Consider the following 20,685-nt stretch of genomic DNA (forward strand, 5'->3'; position numbering starts at 1 on the left):
TTGGAAGAGAGAAGCAGAGTTATTTGAGATTGGGCTTGACAAAATGCATGATTTTTAATCAATAGAGATGGGTGAACAGAGCTTTATAGGCAGTTTTCAAGGATGCAGGAAAATATGAGGTTATTCATAGTCACAGAGCAGTGTGTTCTACTGAGCGGAGAAGGAGCAACACCCTAGAAACACAGATAACAACTTTATTGTGGACGGCCTGCCTGGGATGCCACACTGAGAACTCAGAATTGTATTTTCTTTGTGTTGGAAAATAAAGAAAACGGTGGCAGTTGATTTGTTTACTTCGTTCTTTTTAAAAACAACAGTTATGGCTTATAAGCACATCATTGTTTAAAACACTCTGGGATGAAGAGAGACTAAAAGCAGACCCACACTAGTGAGGGGGCTATTAAATTTGGCTAGGACAGAGGTAATAAGGGATGGCAATAGGATCGTCACCGGGGAGAGGATATGAAAAAGACACAATAAGTTTAATTTAGGGAATCAATTCAATTGTGGGAAGAGCAGAATATGGCTACTGTTTGAACAGAAGGGACTGGCAGCAAATCCAGTACTTCCTGAGTTGGTCATGCAGGAGAAGCCAAAATGTTCACAGCAAAGATTTATTTTAGAAAAGGAAGGTATTCACATATGTGGTCAAAGGTCCGAGGGAGTTCAGTGTGAACTTCATGTACATGGATATGTGAATAGTCTTGCCCTCAGACGGATTACTGCATATGTAAACAAACAAGGCAAATTTACAACCATCAAGTTGATTCTGACTCTCAGTGACCCTATAGGACAGGGTAGAACTGCCCCAGTAGGTTTCTAAGACTATCTTCTTCCATAGAATGGCAGTGATTTCCAACCTTGAAGTTTGCAGCCCAAAACATAATCAGGGCTCCAGACATAGTGAGGTTGAAATTTAACATATTATCATTCGTTTTCCCTTTTGACTCTTTTAAAATTTGTTCTACTTTCTATTAACTTCGACTTTCTCTTGGACCGAGTGAGGTTTGTCTGGTTTTTGTTTTGTTGGTGCTGTTGTTGTCTTTGTTGGCTTTTTAGGTATGTTTTTTCTGTCTATGAAATCCAGGACAGGTAAATAGTTAGGGTTATGGTTATAGATGGAAATGTTAGGGATATGGTAATAGATAGGTAAATCCTCAGGGTCTGGGAGGGGGCTTAGGACGGTAATGGGGAGCTAAGAATAACGGGTACAAGCATGAAAAAAAAATGCTCTAAAACTTTATTGTGGTGATGATTACACAATTCTTTAACATATTTAACCCACTAAATTGTATGGTATGTGGATTATATGTCAAGACACTGGATTTTTTACTCATTGGGATTAATACATCTATCAAATCATTCCGTAGTTCAATCATGTCCAGCAGAATTGTTCAGTTGATCCCACAATCAGTTTCCAAACGTGCTTTTTCTACAGGGACCCCTGGACATCATCATGCCTCCCCCCCCCCTTATTCCACTTAAATGAAAACAAACAAACAAACAGTTTTAAAGAAAGAATAGGACGGTAAAGACCTTGACTTCCTAGGTCTTAATTTGGGGGGACTGGAGGGTTAACCAGGTGGAGCAGTGAAGCCCTCAGATGGAAGGCCAAGTCTGGAGCAAGAAGAAAGAGCAGGCCTGAGGGTAGAGCTCTGAAACAGAGCAGAGTCAACATTCATCCGTGAATTCTGGATTGGCTCTGGCAATTAAAGAAAAGTTGAAATAGTCAAATAGCTTTCTAATAAAGACCAGACTTGGTTTTTTTATTTCGACAGCAGCCCACTTGCTCAGTCAAGAAGCTTCAGTTTGCTCTTCACACGAGCTATGATCGTGGGCAGGTAAGGCCCAAACCAGCACCTGTAGCCTCCCTGAAACCAGGATCTCTGCCTTTGAATGGGAGCAGAACAAGACCCTGAAGGTCTGCGATTCCCAAGGATGTCTTCACTCTTGCTCAGTTCCCATAATTTGTATAAGACCCCTCTCTCTGTCTAGCCAGCTTAATTTTCCAATCACCTGAAAGTCCCTTGAGCGCTGCCTCCTCAAAAGCCCTATCTCCCCACTACTACCCTAGCCTTACCTCATTTAACCTGCTAATCATGAAAAACCATTTAATTTGCTCCTCTGTGGAATCATTATGTCCACAACATTGCAATGTGTCAATGTAACAGCTTAAATGAAGTGATGAATCGTACAAGTTCAGAGGGCCATAGACCAGAACAGATGGCTAAATAAAAGCAAAGAGGCCAGTCACCCATTAAGTAAACAGGTGAGAATTTTTTTTATAGCCCATCCAGGAACTTGTTGCAAAACACCAATTTGCTTTGAAGCAGACCCAGATGGGATGTGTGCTTTTGTCTGTTCCAGAGCCCAGCATGCATCTCTGGGTCTTTAGTTATGGCACTACATTGTATTGCTGGGGGTCTGGGAACAAAAGCATGGAGGGCCTTTCTGAATCCTGACCACAAGCAGCAATACATGCATAATGCATACATGAGCGAAAATAAGTCAACCACGATGGGAGAAGCTTCAAAATGGGATGCAATCATAGCTGTTAAAGCCTGCTCCCTGGTAATCCATGCCTGCCTACCTTGTTCTATCCAAGGGAGCCATGTAATGAGTTCAAAGAAAGCGAAGGGGACAAAACATGCAGAAGTTAGACTCAAATCCTCTGTGCTCTGCCTAGAATTGTAGCTCTCAGTTCAGGCTTTTAGCCTAATTTCTCATACAGTATTGGCCCAGATTCTCTCCTTTTCTTCTTATCCCAATATAACTTATCAGCATGAAAATGCTCTCGTAATGCTCTCTATGGAAATGCACTAGAAAGGGCAGCACAATGTGAGCTCCAGGGGTCAAGGCAAAGAGAACCCCCACACAAACATCCATTTTCTGAGTCACCTGTGCTGGATAGCAACCTTGTGCTTCAACAGCTGTAAGGTAAACAATGGGAAGCTCAGTTACAAGCCTACACACAAGTACTGCACGGTGAAGGTGTGTGTGTGTCTGTGTCTGTGTGTGTGTGTGTGTGTGTGTGTGTGTGCACGTAGGGTATGGGAGCTGGAGAAGAGAGCAAAGGACTGACAATACAAGGGGGCTTCAAAAAAGGTCGTGGAAAAATTACATTACCTTTTAATTATGTTTTCCACAATCTCCTAGACGCTGCACAGTACATGATAATAATAAGAGGATTCATTTCATGGAATCACACTCACACACTGAGTCTGTGTTCCAGACGTGTGCATACTCAAAACCTAACTCACTGCCATCGAGTTGGTTCCAACTCATAGGCGAGGGGAGAACACTTCCCCTTGGGTTTCCAAGAGTGTAGTTCTTTACAAGAATAGAACGCCTGATCTTTCTCCCATGGAGCAGCTGGTGGTTTCAAACTACTGACCTTGTGGTTAACATATAACCCACTATGCCACCATGGCTCCTGAGCTGAAAATTAAAAATAAAACCTTAAAAGACAAAGTCATGCTCCCAATGAGTTCACAATTTAGTGAACCTGACAAGGAAATAGAGAAGTATAGCATCATACATCACAAGAGGAATCAAGATATGCACAGGGCAGTGTAGGAACACAGGCAAGGCATAAAGATTAGCTGTTGTTAGTGCTCAGTGCCATCGAATCAGCTCAAACTCACAGAGACCTATAAAAGGTATCTGGGGAAAGAGAATTCAGAAATATTTTCCTGAGGACAGGGTATTCAAACGGAGTCTTGAAAAATAAGAATATAGGAAAGGCATTTCACACAGAAGGATTGGCATTTGCTAAGGAATAAAGTTTGGAACAGTACGATTGGTTCAATCATTTAGTAATAAGGGCAGGTAGAAGAAAATGGTGGCTGGGGGTGGGAGCAGAGACAGGGTTTAAGTCATATGGAAATAATAAGCCACATAAATGATCAGTCTTATTTACCTTATATTAACGCAAAGAAAGAATAAATGCATGAAAGTGCTGTGTTTTATCATTTTAAACTATTCATCTTTTTCTGATACAGTGAAAATGTATTTGAAATTGCCTCTTAACAGATCACAAAACATTATTTCCAAATTATCTAACTTTGCCAATCAATACATTTATTCCATCTGTTGCTTGTTCAGTAACTGTTTTAACTCCATCAGCACACAGGAAATGAGAGGACTCTACATGTTAACACATATTTTATGCCTAAATGTTTATAAATGTGATCGCTGCTACCCTTATTGAAACACTCAGATTATCAACAGGATGCTTGCTTTTTCCTCGGCTGTTAGATTTAACAACCAATTAGGTTGAAGAAAACAGCCCTAAGTACTAACTTGTCATGTTTATAATATATAAAACTTGGTTCAACAAATTGTTCAATGAGTAGAAAACAGACATGATTTAGTAAAAACTCATTTGCTTAAGATCAGTGTCAGCATTAAATGAGATGTTAAATAATCTCAGTCCAGGCACATAGTAAGCTTTTAAGAAAAAGAAGATCTTGTTGTCCTTAGATGCCTTGGAGTTGACTCCAACTCATTCTGTTGACCCTGCGGACATCAGAATGAAACACTGCCCAGCCCTGCACCACCTCACACTTGTTCTTGCGTTTGAGCCCATTGCTGCAGCCACTGGGTCAATCCATCCCACTGAGGGTCTTCCTCTACTGCCCTCTACTTTAAAAAGAATGATGTCTTCCACCAGGGATTGGCCTCTCCTGATAACATGCTCAAAGTACATGAGACAAAGTCTTGTATCAACCTTACTTTTAAGGACCATTCTGGTTGTACTGCTCCCAAGAAAAATCCGTTTGTTCTGTCAGCCATTCATGGGATTTTCAATATTCTTCACCATCCCCAGTAATTCAAATGAATCACTTCTTCCTTAGACTTCCTTACGAAATGTCCAACTTTCCTGAGGCAGTGGTATTCAAATGGAGTCCTGAAAAATGTCCAACTTTCACATGCATATGAGACAATTGAAAATACCATGGCTTGGGGTCAGGCACATATTAGTCTTTAAAGTAACCTCCTTGCTTTTCAACACTTTGAAAGTTCAGGTGCAGCAGATTTACCCAATGAAATTCACCTGACCTCTTGACTGTTGCTTCCATGAGCATTGATTGGGGCTCCAAACAGGATGACATCCGTGACAACGTCAATCTTCTCTCTGTTGATCATGAGGCTTCCTACTCATCCAGTTTTGAGGATTTTGTTTTCTTTTCATTCCATTGTAATTCACATTGAAGGATGCGATCCTTGATCTTATTATCATGATATAATTCCTGTCTGATCCGTGGTAAGATATTTGCCTGTTGTAGAGCATTGACTAGCCCGTGTGCAGGCATGATGAGAAAAAGCAATATCTTTTCCTCAAATATTCCAAGCAGCTGCAAGCTCTTGAACTACTCAGTGCAGCTCATCCATACCCATTCAGAGAAAGAATGTCACGGAGCCCAAATAGATCTGATGAATTGCTTTAGGGAAAGCTTTCTCCTTCTTTATTCTTCATTTTGGGCAAGTCTGAAGGGGCCTTTAACAGCTGAGACATTTAGAATCTATTCCCCGCTGCACTGCAAAGAATATGCATCAAAAATGTGGCAATTCCAGCCGCTCACTCTTTAGAGTTAGAAAATCATTTATCAGACTTTGTGGCCAGGATACCTATTTCAAAACAAAACCTATTGAGGATTCATGATTTCAGAAAAGAACACAATTGCACAGAGTTGGGACTGCCACATCTGCTAACTCTGTTAATATTTGTATGCTTTCATTCTTTCTACAATTGAATTGGTCTTTAACCGGCTAGTCACAGGATTGTTCTTGTTTTTTCATGAAGGATAACCAATAGCATAAAACGTATGTTCTATTTAGTGGGTTTACTATTTGATGGTTATTTACAAGGTAAGATATCACACACCTTTGTCATTTACCCAATAATAAATACAATTATTATTTACCCAAATAACAAATACAGTGTCAGTTATTTATATCAGTGCTCCATCACCTCACATATTAATGAGTTTTATCATTGCTTATTTGTGATCTTATCACATCCCAATTTTTCTCCCCTATAATAGGTTGTGTTATCAATATAATTTTACCTTGTGCCATTGGCCAAGTTCCAAACATGGTTCACCCTGACCCTGAATACAATAAATGCTCTTCCCATTTGTACAAGGATTAATTAGCCAAGCTCAGAGTAGATAACTAAAATCTTTATTTAATATGTCAATTGAATCGACAGCCTGAGTGGATTCTGCTTGTTGTGCCAAAGCACACTCTGGGAAATACAGTCATATCTCAAAGAGGAGTAAAGAACAGAGGATCAAAAGTAGGTGGAAAATCCTGGGTGGGTCAAGAAATAGGAGAGGGTTTCAAAAAGTTAATGGAAAAATGAGATTAGAAGATAATAGAATTTTCCAGGAACTTTTTGTAGCCCCAACTACTCCTTTGTACCTGAGCTTTTAATGGACAGCCTTAAGAAGCACAAATAAAAAACCCACTGCAGTAGAGTTGATGCTGACTCAGAGAGACCCTACAGGACAGGGTAGAACTGCCCAGGGGGCGTTTCTGACACTGGGACTCTTTTGGGAAGAAGAAAGCCCTGTCTTTCTCTTGTGGAGTGACTGGTGGTTTTGAACTGCTGACCTTGCTATTACCTGCCCAATGAATAACCAGTACGCCACCAGTTGGTTATAATGGTAAGAAGAAAATAGTGAAAGCCAAGCAAGGTCAACATGGGGGAATGAGCAACCATGTCAGAATCCAGGAGGCTGATTAAGATGATTCAAGAAGGTAGAAGAAACTAAATTTTACAGCAGACATTGAAGAGGATGGAGAGAGTAGAACGAAATAGGCTGGAAGGGATTCGACCAGGGAAGATCTTGCAGACCAGGCCAAGGGGCCTGTTCTTCACTGCAGCTGCCAAAGAAGAGGTCTTCATGTGGATAGTCGGGATCAAAAACTGAGTTTGGAGGTGTTGTGGTAAACGGATAGCACACACATAAAAAGATTTTGGGAAAGACAATGACAAGACCAACACCGGATCACAATCTCAGACAGGACGGCTGCAGTGCTTGTGCGCTCGTGTACACATCATTCTGGTTAGCTGCCGCTCATTGGGCCCTGACTTAGGGCCGCTCCCTGTGCAGTAGAACAAGATGTTGCCCCGATCCTATGACAACCCCATGCCTGGTTAGAGACTGGTGTGTGGTGGGCGATTCATAGGGTTTTCAGACATCTATCTGCAAGCCTTTTCAAAATGCGTATTCCTTCTTAGTCTGGAAGCACCATTAAAACAGGTCCCAAATCACGGTACCACACAAGCCTCCCTGGTAGTTGGTTGCTGGGCTGAGGTACATTTGCCAAAACTCAAACTTGGGCCTACTTCAATCAAAGTGAGAATTCTACCACTGACCCACCACCAGGCACCATAGTTGATGAGTTTACTAGGATGATAAGTGTTACTCATGTCAATGAGGAGACTCAACAGAAGTGGCTTAGAAATTTTAGAGACTTGTACCAGCCCTAAGAAATTGTGTGATGCAATTGGTCAAGAAACAATACCTAATTATAAGGAAAATTAAAAGTTTCACCTGAGGTATAGTAATTGAATTTACGTCAAAATCAGTAATTGGCATGATATTTAAATTCCGTTTGCCTAAACCTGGCTTTATTCCCAGTACAAATAAGATAACCACGAAATGCCATGGGCCAGCACTCAATAAGAAAAAGCAATTATCCCTCCATTTCCACAAGGGGAGGTTAGGTTTCCTTTGCTCAGTGGTTCTTAAGCTTCCTAATGCTGCGACCCTTCCATACAGTTCCTCATGGGGTGGTGACCCCCAACCATAAAATTATTTTTGTTGCTACTTCATAACTGTAATTTTGCTACTGTGATGAATTGGGCAACCCCTATGAAAGGGTCCATCAACCCCCCCAAAGGGGTTGCGACCTACAGGCTGAGCACCGCTGCCTTTGTTAGTCAATGGTGCAAAGTCCGATAGTAGACAGACTGTAGGAATAGACAAGGCACAATAGCAGGGTCTCTCTTGTCACACCGCAATTCCAGGACCCTTTGGTTCACTGAAGACTCACTCATCTAAGCACTCAGTAAAAGGTTGCTAGTGGTGTTAAAAATAAAACAACACACAGCTATGGTTTAAAAGTGATAGCACATCTTCAATACAGCGAACTACCTTGAGAATTTGGAGCAGGTGGTGCTTCTGAAGCGGCTGCCCTTGCACCCTGTGTCTGGGCGCCTTGGTGAGAAGCGCTCAGTGAGCTCCTCTGCCTCAATGGGCCTCACATGGTCCCTGAGGCTGTGGGCCCTGCGGGTGCCAAGCCAGATTCGAGACCCTGAGATCCAGAGGAGCAGCTTAAAGATTGGCGCTGCAAAGAGGCAGCAGCCTGTCTCTCTGCCCATGGTGTGCAGGGTCTGCAGGAAACCCAGGACATGGTGACAGCAGCCTGGGCCCGCAGGGGACTATTGACTGGCTCCTAAGCTTCAGCCAGGGGGCAGCATTCGCAGCCCTCTGTGTGCCCTAGGCTCCCTAGGCTAGACTGGTGATGCCTGCCTCCCCTTGCCAGGCCCATCATTCTGAAACTGGGTTTCGGTCCCCCGGGGGACTCTTCAAGGAACTCATCCTGAGGGCCCCCTTGTCACGCCCCTACCTCCATGTTTCGGGGGACAATGACCATGTTATCCTCTCAGTGGAGCATGGAGCTGGCTGGCCAATTCCCTCCACCACTGCAGTGGCTGCTTCCTTCCAGCTGCTCCGCCACGGCGCCAGGCTTACCCCCGTCCTTGGAGCAGTGTGCACAATGGAAGACCAACATGGCGCTATCTATTCTGGCTCTCAAAATCTCTGGGGGACTTGACCTTGGGACAGCCTCCTCGTGACCTGTAGCTTTTGCCTGCCCTTTTGCCCCATAACCTGGAACTCCTACTGCCCCTCACTGTGACCAATGAAGAGATGAATACAAATTTTCAGTGCTGTGCTCTGCATTAAAGACAATAGCAGCAGATGTCCTTAATGGGCACTTAGACTCAAGATACTCAAAGGTGGAAAAGCCCAGTGGAGCCCTGGATGAAAGAAGGGTGACAGGGGAAAAGCAAGGCCTGGCATCGCTGACTGCCACATAATAAAGAGAGTCGGACTTTGGGTGGGGTGGGGGAAGAATTTGGAGCACATTTCACAAAGAGCTGTATTATAAATCCAACAAAGTATTATAAATCCAACAAACAAAAACCAGGCAATAGTGTTCTCATGGGTACCATTGTCTTCAATTATTCTGTGAAAAAGCAAGTGCATAAGACAAATCACAGGTGGCCCAAATATTCTTGCCCCCACCCCTGCTCCAGGAGACTTCCCCAAAAGCTATAACACTGCCAAGTTCAAGTTAACACAAGCACTACGGGTTTGTCAGATAGCAGGATAAGAGGTCACCCTGAATTTTCTAATACCTATTTTTAAAGCATAATGAAAAACCTGAATGAGTGTGCAATGTACCTGCACACTTTTCTTATTTTATTTGAGGAGTGGATTTGGTTTCCCTGGCCCGATTAATTTTTAAACTGCTATCATGTCAAATGAAAACAACCAAAGCTAGATGCGCTGAGTTTATTTCATTTTGTAGAATTATATAAAATCAGCTTTATTTCACTTTGCCTCTTCATCTTTATCATATTGCTTCCACATATAACCTTTCAAGTAGCAATAAGGCATCAAACTTGTTCAGAAACTCAGATATACAGTTGAAGAATGACAATGAATGTGTACAATGGAGGGCCTGGAAAGCAGTCTCTCTGGGGCTGGACAGATGGACACTTAGATACTTAATCAAAGGGCAGGTTTAATGGTGAAACAGGGGAGATGCCATTGAAGTTATATGTTCTCCTCATTAAATGGTACATTTTATGGGAAGAAATATACTCTACCTGTTCCTCTCACTCAGCTGGAGCATTCTATCAAGGGAAGAAAAGTACCAATGAACTAGGGCTGAAGTTAACAGAGCAGGTGTTTTTTCTTATTCTCAACCACTTTAAACTCTTCACTGGACTTATCTGCTTTCTACAAAAGAGTCTGCCTTGCCTCTTTTAACTCCGAAATAGATGAGTTTTTTTAATGTTTACATTCAAAGTCGTGGCAACACAGAAGTGAAGTCTAAGAAGACTCCCGGTGGCCGTGCGGAGGATGTCACAGAGTTAGCCCACTAAAGAGGCGAGGAGGACAAGTATGATGACCAACTCTGACTACTTATTTTCCTGTCAATCTACGTGATCTTTCGTTGTGCTGCACTGGTCTTTTCTTCTCAAACACCCTGAAACCTATCACCTCTCCTGGTTCTCTCTCTCTCACAGGGAAGGAAGGATGGAAGGCAGCTCGTTCCAATCAACCTCCCATCTCTCCACATCCTGTCTTCCACATTGCGAACTGGACGTATCGTTATTCACAAAAGCGTTGTTCTCCTCCATTTCTGCTGCCCCTCACTCCCTGTTATGTCCACCAGTTCAAGTACAAAGTTCAAATGCTTTTCCTTCTAGAATTCCTTCTTATTCCACTCTGACTCCCAGTTCTAGGACAACAGTGGGGTGGGCTGGGTTGGGTTGAGTAGAATGGTGATGGAAGAAGGGAGAAGTAAGAAAGAAAAAGAAAACCCTTTTTAGGTTTTGTCTTTGAAAATTCCTTGAAAACATGAACAAACTCTAAGCAACATCTCTGTCAATTCTCTCACACAGGGAGCACTCTACAATATCTTGAACCTACAAGAAACTAAAACTAAATGCCAATGTCACTGTGCTCCAGGCCATCCCAATGCATTGCACTGATACAGAGAACATGTGTGCAAAGAAATGTTAAGTGAAAGAAAGAAGGAAGGAAAGAATAAAAAGAGAAATTAAAATTTTTTCTATGCTAAGTGGTTAAGATTTCAGGTTAAGATCATTAGATAAAGATTATTTACCAGGAGAGATAAAAAGGGAGGGCTTATTATTTTATTATTTATTATTTTCCCTTATGATTTATTATTTTTTAAATTATTTTTTCCGTTGTGATGATTTCTATGTGTGTTTGATATGGGTATCCTTGAGAGGTAGGGGCAGGATTAGGGTGAGAAATATAAAGGGAAGTGAGAAGACCCTGAACGTTTGTTAAACTGGACTTTCTACTGAGAGTTGCTGTGGTGTTCTTGTAATAGCTAAAACTTGTAAATCTGAATGGTACTAAAACTGCTCAGAGTGACATCCTTTAGATGGCAAATCATGAAAAGATTTATGGGAGTTCTCTTGTTAGAAAGTCCACTCTTGTCTGAGGAGGATACCACTTAATATTAGAATCCCACATTATGATAAGAGAAATGGGTAACAAAAAGATATTTTGTCCTTCCAAGAAGGGCAATGCTCAATTTCTGGAGGAAGTGAACTTGTGGCCATTTGTTATGTGCTCATCCATTTTCAGACCAAGGACTTTTACAGGGAGTGCATGGATTCTCACAGTAATCTATGCTGTGTACCCACTGTAGTTTCAATATATTAAATGGGTCAGCATAGGATATGTGTGACCCTGAGAAAATTGCTTAATTCTTTATGTCTCTGTTTGCCCATATGAACTCGGGTGTGGGGTGCAGGGTGGGAAATGCTATGCTTTCTGGAATCCCCAGGTGATGCAAATGTGTACATGTTTGGCTGCTATCTGAAACATTGGAGATTGAAATCCACCCAGAGGTGTCTCAGAAGAAAAGGCTGATGAACCAATTCCCAAAATCAGCCACTCAAATCACTGTCAAGCACAGATCTATTCTAGCACACAGTGGGTCTCCTGGAGGCAGGGCTGACTCTACAACAACAGATTTGGTCTTTCTGGTTTAATAGAATTGTTAAATGATGATAGGAATGACTTGGTTCAAATCCACCAGTCACTCCAATAGGAGCTAAATAGTTTGTTTCTGTAGCATTATGGCCAAGGAGATCCTATGTAGCATGTCTACTGTGCCATGTAGGGTCACTAGTCCAAACCAACATGAAGACAATGGCGTTGATTTTGACTTAGATATAAAGTGCCCTTGCAGTGCTATTTGGTAGATGAAAAGTGTTCAATAAGAGCTAACATTTACAGTAGCTCAAGTCCAAAGCTTGATCAATTGTGAGTCACAGCACTCCTTTAAAGACCCCAAGAAAGAAACGAATATCCAAGATGGAAAGTCTAGTAAGATAACTCAGCATAAACTTGGGACTCCAAAAAAGCTACATTTCTGAGTAGAATATTCTAGAAATAAGGCTGCCATGCATAAAGGCATGAGAGTAAAATACTGTCTCCATAGAATTTGAAGCACAAGCAAGTACTCATGCAGGTATTGATCAGAGTTCATACTACCAATATGACTCAAAACATCTTAGCCAATATTTTAAAATGGTCTCAGGTTGAGAGTATCCCCAGGTTACGAACTGAAATAACACAGATCTTCTCTGGAAGAAGGCTGAGAGATACTTCTCTGTGCTATTGGGTGTAAAACATATCACTCTGAGGCACAAAAAAACTGTGGGGAGGAATCTGAAAATCAGTGTAATATAGTAGTGCCCACTTATCCAAGGTTTCAGTTACTGGTGCTCAACCTCTGTCCCAAACTATCTAAACCATGTGTTGTTCCAAGTACCATGATGAAATCTCAGCCCTGGAGCCAGGGCCTGCCTTCTCCTTGAGTGAGAGCCTGGCAACACAATTGGCCACACCCTCTGGCATTCTATACGTTAATGCTGCCCACCCAGGGAACCCTAGGAATCTGGCCAATGTATATATATAACAATAATGAGCATTGTAGCTATAGTTTCAAGTGTCTACTGTGAGTTGTGCTCGGAATGTAAACTCCATGAATAAAGGGGGACTATTATAATCTAAAAGGTTGGCAGTTTGAAACCACCGTCTGCTCCTTGAGAAAAGGATGAGACTTTCTGGTCCCATAAAGATCTGTAGTCTTGGAAACTCACAAGGGCACCTTACTTTGCCCTATGAGGTTACTGTGAATCAGAATCGACTTGATCCCAGTGACCTCTGTTCCTCTGGAGGAAAGGAGAAAGAAGGAAACAAAAAACCCCAAGAAGAAACTAGTTTATCAGACTAATAGGCTACACTCCAAAAACCACTGTCTCATCTACTCTGGACCAGAAGAACTAGACAGCATCTGCCTACTACTAATGACCGTTTTGATTGGAGCCATAACAGGTGGCATCCCCATGACAAAAACAAAAACAACCCCACCCCCCAAAAAACAATCAAATGTAAAAATACATTTGTTGAGATTGGAACACTACAGGAGACTACTGTATACTCTTTAACCTTGAACCCAAAGTAGTCCCTGGCATCTTCGTTTAGCTGAATAACAGACTGTGTCACAAATAAAGAAAATCACACATAAGGGCTGTGCTCTTTTAAAAAAATATCTGTATGAGAACAAGCAGTCAATATTTATTTTAAAATAAGAGGAGCATGCAAAGGAAGAGGGGAACTAAATTATTACAAGTGGAACAACTAGAAAGGAAATCCTGAGACTGTTCATACCTTATGAAAAATGTAAGTGCAGTCACTGAACAATTTGTGCAGACATTGTTGAATGGGAAATAAATGGTTGTATATGCCTGCACTGAAAAACAATAAAATGCTATTTTTTAAAAAATCAATGAAATTAGGTGGTATTGCCCTTATTATCATTATTTCCATCATTATCATTTATACCTCTATGGAATAAAGAGAATCTGAAATGGTGCCTGTGCAAGTTTTAACACCTGTCCCTCCCCGTCTACCCCAAGGAGTTTCAACGACAAGAAAAGGATGACAGAGCAGGAGCGTCTTACAGGACACTGGAATTCACTAATGGTAAATACCCTTTGTGGCTTTTTACTTCTTGTTTGGACTGTTCCTATAAAAACAAACAATTTTACGTATAAAACACCTTTGCACTATTTAAACAGGACTTAGAGAATCTGTCACACAAGGATACCGCACCCTATTCCCCCATGCATAGTGATCAACTATTGTACCTCCCAGCATCTCTCTAAGGAACATCCGCTGTCCTCTTGTAGGTCAGAGTTGAGCCTCAGTAACGTAACACATACATATTAAAGATCCTTTTTCTGAAATACAAGCAGACTTGTGCCAGAGCACGGGTCTCATGGTGATCATAAATAGTATTGTGCCAAGAATACTTGAATTTCTAAGTGGGACAGTTTTCCTATCAATTCTGCATTTAATATTGCATTGGCAGTAATTGAATCGCTCATGCAACATAAAGCATATTACTTTACTACTTCTAGTCTCCTGTGCTAGAATGACAAGGGAGAAGATCTCCACTGTTAAACAGGCCTGGAAGCACAGGCACACAATCAGTTAGCAATGGGTCTTTGGCATGTTTTTTTACCATCACCAGATCACCATATTGTTCAAAGTTGTACTTTCCAGGATCTACTAGCTATCTCTATCTGAATGTTCCAGAGGTTGCTCAAATTCAATAGTCTAAAACTAAACTAGCCATCTATCTCTTCCCTACTCCACATTTGTTTTCTCATAACTGACGCTTTCTTGTCTACTGGTCCCTCTGAGAAGTTACCACTGAAGACACTTTGCGGTCCCAGTAATCAGAATTTCAAGCCTAGATGTACTTTATTCATCTTAATTTTCTTCATCTTTGGCATCTGGTCTGTAAAATCATATGGTTTTATGTCATTCTGAGGATTAAAGAATGAGATGAAATACAAAGATCCCTGCCTAAAGTCCAGCACATAGCAGGCAGCCAATGAGCACACTTCCTCTTCTTATTGTTTTCACCATGATTTTACCCAACCTATCCGAGTGCCTGCCCCAGCTACTCCTTCTTTATAGAATGTCGTCTTCTTTCCTTTCTCTCTCAAGGAATCAGCTACTTATTCTTCAAGACCAAACCCAAATGTTACCTCCTCTGTGAAACTCTTCTTCCTGGAAGACTCTACAGCCCTTGATTGTGAAGCATATTTTATTCACAAAGTCGGGATCTCATGTCCACCAAGCACCCGTGTTTGATGAAATTCAGCAACTGCATAGCACATGATGCGTCATTCTCCCCAGAGAGACATTGTTAATCAGCCACAGCACTATTTCACCAAGTCAAGATGCAGGTTCAGAATCCTTTTTATATTATTCTCCAGGCAGTCCTGATACGAATCAATAAGAGCACATGAATCTCGCACATACTGTGGAATGAAAACTGTATGTGCTCACGCAAATGATATGTTTCCATCCTAACCTCTAAAACCTGGGGTGTGACCTTGTTTGGAAATACGGTCTTTAAAACGTTATCAGTTAAGATGGGGCCATACTAGCATACACCGGACAAACCTATAAAAGAGGAAGAATAGCTTTAAGAAGGTATCAGCCAGCTAAAGAACTTCTGAGGGACCAGAGACGGGGGAAAGACAAGAAAGGAGGGAACGCTTCCTAGCATCCCTGCTGCCTCCCAAGTCCAATGACTCCGTAATGGTGGCAGATGGCCCTTGATTGGTCAGAGTGGTGTCACCATATAGGACAGATTTGTAGCATAGCACTATACACAGCTCCCACTCTGGGTCCAAGCCCTTTGCTTAGCTCTGAGTCAGGCATGCCTTCAGACACTTCCAAATTGAAGCTGGTGTCTACATAATTGAAATCGAAATGGGGTGAGAATTTGCGATCTTTCAACTCCTCAGATAGCAGCTGCCACTTACCACAGCCTACCTGATTGCAGCTATTTTGCACCTGCTGAGAGAACGTTTCCACAGAGAGATTATTTCCTTTTTTAACCCCAGGCTGAAAGCTAGTTTCCATAGTTTTCTACCCAGTTGTACAGAAGAGGAACAAGTTCAGCCTCCTATACATTCAAGAGGTCTTCAAAAAGTTCAGAAAAATGGGATCACAATATAATTAAAAACTTCCATGAAATCGTTGAACTCCCCTCCTACATGGGCATGATGAGTTAACATACGCGCTCAAGCCCTGACCCTCACAATGGGAATTTTAAATATCCATTGAGTGACTTTGTTGAGAACCTGCAATTTTATCAGAAATTGTGCTACTCAAAGCAAAGAAAGTCTGATATCTTTCATTTCTATGCATATTTCAGGGGGAATCTGGTTTTGGATAGTAAAAACAAATGCATAAAGTTGATTTTTTTCTAAAGATTATTTGTTGATTCTATAAACCAAATATTCATATTGGTTCAGTAAATATTATAAAAATATACGCATAAGCACTTGTGGAGGGAAAACTTAGCAATATGTAGTTGTGAAGAGAGAAGATGCTTTTTCTCCAAATTTAGAAGCAGACTCAATTGGTAAGGGATAACAATGCATTCAAGTTGTGGTGTCGGCAAAGACTAGTCCACGTGTCTTGAACTGAGGAGAAAGAGGAGGCTTTCTATTCCCATAGAAGTTACAGTCTTGTAAACTCACAGGGACAGTTATAGCCTGCCCTATAGGAGTCATAATCAATCCAATGGCAAGAAGTTTGTTTTATTATTTTTGTGTTTGCCAGAACAACAAACAAATTAGCCTCTAAAGAAACACAACCTGAATGTTCCTTAGAAGAAAGGATGGCCCGATTTTCACCCATGGGCCCCCTGTGTACACCTCCTAACTCAACTGGAGGACTTGCTCGTTGTTGGAATTGGGTGCTGTTGAGTCACCCGTGACTCTGAGTGACTCTCTATACAATGCCATCCATGGGGTTGAATTTTGATTGCATACAGCCAGACCTTTCTTCCGAGTTCATCTCACTCTTGAAGCTCTGCTAAAACCACGTCAACACCACTGCAACACACAAGCCTCCATCGACAGATTGGTGGTGTCTGCACTTGAAGTTCACTGTCTAAAAATCAAATGCAGATCTCCTACATAGAAAGTGAAACAGGCTTCTACCAATGAGCTTGTCAACAGTTGAAAATCAATGCTGCCTCATGGAAACACCAAGTGTGCAGAGTGGAACTGTACACCAGAAGGTTATTGAGGCGGGGACCTATTGCAGGCAAATCTCCAGATCAGTCCCTGAGGCAACTGTGCACGGGTCTGAACCTCCAAGCTTTCAGTTAGCAAACCATGCATGCCATCCAAGGATTCCTGAACCATCATCCATTTGCATAATGTTCCTTCCCATTAGACTAGGAGCTCTTAGAAAGCTGAAGCCGTGTCTATCTTGTCTACCAATCTCTTCCCACTGGCAAAAGCCATCCAACCCAGAAGCCTCAGGTACAAAAACCTAGAAGAAGCGTGAGACATCGAGGGAACATTTGTTTAGTAAGCCTGATCAAAATCTGTGTGGCTCACCTGCTTTAATCTCAAATGCATCACCCTAATACAGTAAGAAGAGAAAAGCCAGCTACACACACACACACACACACACACACACACACACTGTCCCATGTCTTCTGTAGACCCTAACCTCTAATTCACAAGAAGTAGATAGTACATGTTTCCTGTTCACTTAAAAACAACCTTTGCTGAATATGTTAGGTAATTTTCTAAAGCTTAAAGTTGGCCCATATTCTTAGCATATTTTGACATTTTCATGTGTTTTGTTATTTTTAGATGATATTTTGCAAATCAGGCTTTGCTCCTGATTTTGACAAAGCTTTTACTTCAAGAGCAAAATATATGAGCAGTTCAGCAAGATAGGGCAGCTTTTATCTGCCCCCCCAAAAAAAATCTGCCTTTCAGCAGAGCAGCCAATACAAGCAAAATGGAGGCAAACATGCACTCTATTTTCTATAAGTGAATTGTGATTCTTTTCCCCATGGGATGTGCAAGTGACACCATAGTTTATTCCCATGTGGCGCTGATAGCGGGTCCTGAATACTTCTGAATATATCAATTCTATTGCTTTTTATATTGAATTACTATGAAAGAAAAAAATACTTGTGTGAGAATTCAAAATCAAAATAGTTTAGGAGCTTTTAGAATCTCCCTCCAGGACATAAAGAAAAGCTTAAGAAAACAAATAATTCTTTTCCTGCTACGGGATGCCAGATACCACCCACACGAGAAAGGGCCCCTACATGGGATGCAAGACAGTGTCAAACATTCATGCTGACTGCCAGGCTAAAATTCTAAGTGTTCCATTTGGGGTTCAGACACTTTGGGTCCTATTGCTGCTGCTTCAGAATTTACCATGTCATGGACAAAACTTGACCCAGAATGCTTCTGCATGCAAATTGTGGGCTTTGGTTTATGATGCTTTCTCATGTCATATGAGGGAGCTTCATAGGGTTTTCCATCCCATTTACAACAAATGCTTTGCAATCCCATCACATTTCAGATATAAAGCTTTACCTTTCCATTACTGATCATTTGTGAGGGTTCTTGTTCAATGTATATAATCTCTGGGCTTCTCAGGTGTATTTTTAGAAATTCCTCTTCTTTACATACAGTCAAGAACTTGACAAACCAAAATATGTTGTTTCAACCTTTTCCATTCCCAGCCTTTCATTTATATTAACATGAGAATATGCTGTCTGTACCATAAGATAAAATCCAGGTGGACTGACATAATATAACTCAATTCAATCACTGACATTAAATCAATTCTGACTCATAGCGACCCTAAACGACAGGGTAGAACTGCCTCTGTGGGTTACCAGAACTCTGTTGGTGGGAGTAGAAAGCCTCATGTTTCACTAGCAGAGCAGTGGGTGGTTTTAAACTATCAGTCTTGCACTTAGCAGCCCAAGACATAACCACTGGTTACCAGAGAATGATATAAACACTCCATTATGATCTGACTCCTGATTGATCCTCCAGCCTCATCCCCCAACTTCCTCAAGCCCACACCTTGTGTTTCAGTCACAGGCAGCTTCTTTATTTATTATTATTTTTTAATCATTTTATTAGGGGCTCATCAACTCTTATCACAATCCATACATACATCAATTGTGTAAAGCACATTTGTACATTCATTGCCCTCATCATTCTCAAAACATTTCCTCTCCACTTAAGCCCCCGGTATTAGGTCCTCATTTTTCCCCTTCCTCCTGATACCCCCTCCCTCATGAGTCCTTGATAATTTATAAATTATTATTTTGTTATATCTTGCCCGACGTCTCCCCTAACTCACTCTTCTGTTGTCCGTTCCCCAGGGAGGAGGTCACATGGAGATCCTTGTCATCGGTTCCCCCTTTCCAATCCACCCACCCTCTACCCTCCCAGTAAAAAAAAAAAAAAAAAAAGCCTGTATTTATTTAGTTATAGGTCTGTCTTCCATGTGGGCTTTGTTGTTTCTGAGCTAGATAGATGCTTGTTTACCGTCAGCCTTTAAGACCCCAGATGCTATATCTTTTGATAGCCGGGCACCATCAGCTTTCTTCGCCACATTTGTTTATGCACACATTTGTCTTTAGCGATCGTATCATGGAGGTGAGCATGCAATGATGCGATGTTTTGTTATGAAGATGCCTGATAACTGATCCCTTCAGCACCTCGTGATCGCACAGGCTGGTGTGCTTCTTCCATGTGAGCTCTGTTGCTTCTGAGCTAGATGGCCGCTTGTTTACCTTCAAGCCTTTAAGACCCCAGACGCTATATCTTTTGATAGCTGGGCACCATCAGCTTTCTTTACCACATTTGCTTATTCACCCATTTGTCTTCAGTGGTTGTGTCGGGAAGGTGAGCATCATAGAATGCACAGGCAGCTTCTTATGGTTCTTGAGAACTGTCATCCTTTTGATGATTCCATACATTAGAATAGTTTCTTCTACTTAAAGTTTCAGTTTCAAAGGGGATTAAAAAAAACCAAAAAACAGATCAAAACTTTCTTTAGACTCTAAAAATCACCTTCTACTCTTTTTTACTCTTTGTCCTGTCTCACCAGAAAATTAGTCTCTCCGTTCTTGTGGAGTCTATCATGGTGACCATGTGCCAATGAGTCAATTCAGACCACAGTGACCCCACGGGACAAAGTAGAACTGCCCCACAGTGTTTCCTAGGTTATAATCTTGATAGGAGCAAATTTCCAGCCTTTTCTCGCTCAGAGCGCCTGGCGGTTTTGAACTGTTAGGAGAAGAGGGCATAACCATTATGCCATCAAGGTCCTGTAGGGAGTCCACAGTTATAAATATAGATACACATGCTCACATATTTTGCTTCAGTCATGCGTAACTATAGTACCAGCGGTGGAGTGCCTACTCTTGTCTGGAGTTGTGCGAGGGCCTTTACACACATAACCTATACTCTTTACAACCATACATTGAGTAAATTCCCAAATCCCTCATTTCACAGGAATGAGGAAATTATTTGCACAACAGATAATAAGTGATGACATCAAGATTCAAACCAGGGTGGTAGAAAAGCTAGTGACTTTTCTGCTATACCTTGAGAATCTCTTATCGCACAAAGCCTGATTTATTTCATCCTAGGTCTGTCTAATGCCTTCAGGGAAACATCATACTCCTGGCTCTGGATACTCATAATTTAGAGCATATGAAGTACTCAAGAAGTGTTGGTGAACCAGTAAATCTGATAAGTACAATAAGTACAATTAGCGTCTGTTCTTTATAGGTGAAAAAACTGTCACTGTATGTAGAAAGCTAGATGTCCTGATACTTCTTGACGTTTTATTTTCATCATTTTCAAGAGGCAATGCAGTTTCAAGAAATAGTGATCTGGAGATTGGAAGACTACATTCGAATCTCTGCCCTAGATTGCACCGATGAGTCCCTCTCTCCAGA

The sequence above is a fragment of the Echinops telfairi genome, unplaced genomic scaffold (genome assembly GCF_000313985.2).
Source record: "Echinops telfairi isolate 266 unplaced genomic scaffold, ASM31398v2 ScPeMD7_443;HRSCAF=831, whole genome shotgun sequence".
Taxonomy (NCBI): Eukaryota; Metazoa; Chordata; class Mammalia; order Afrosoricida; family Tenrecidae; genus Echinops; species Echinops telfairi.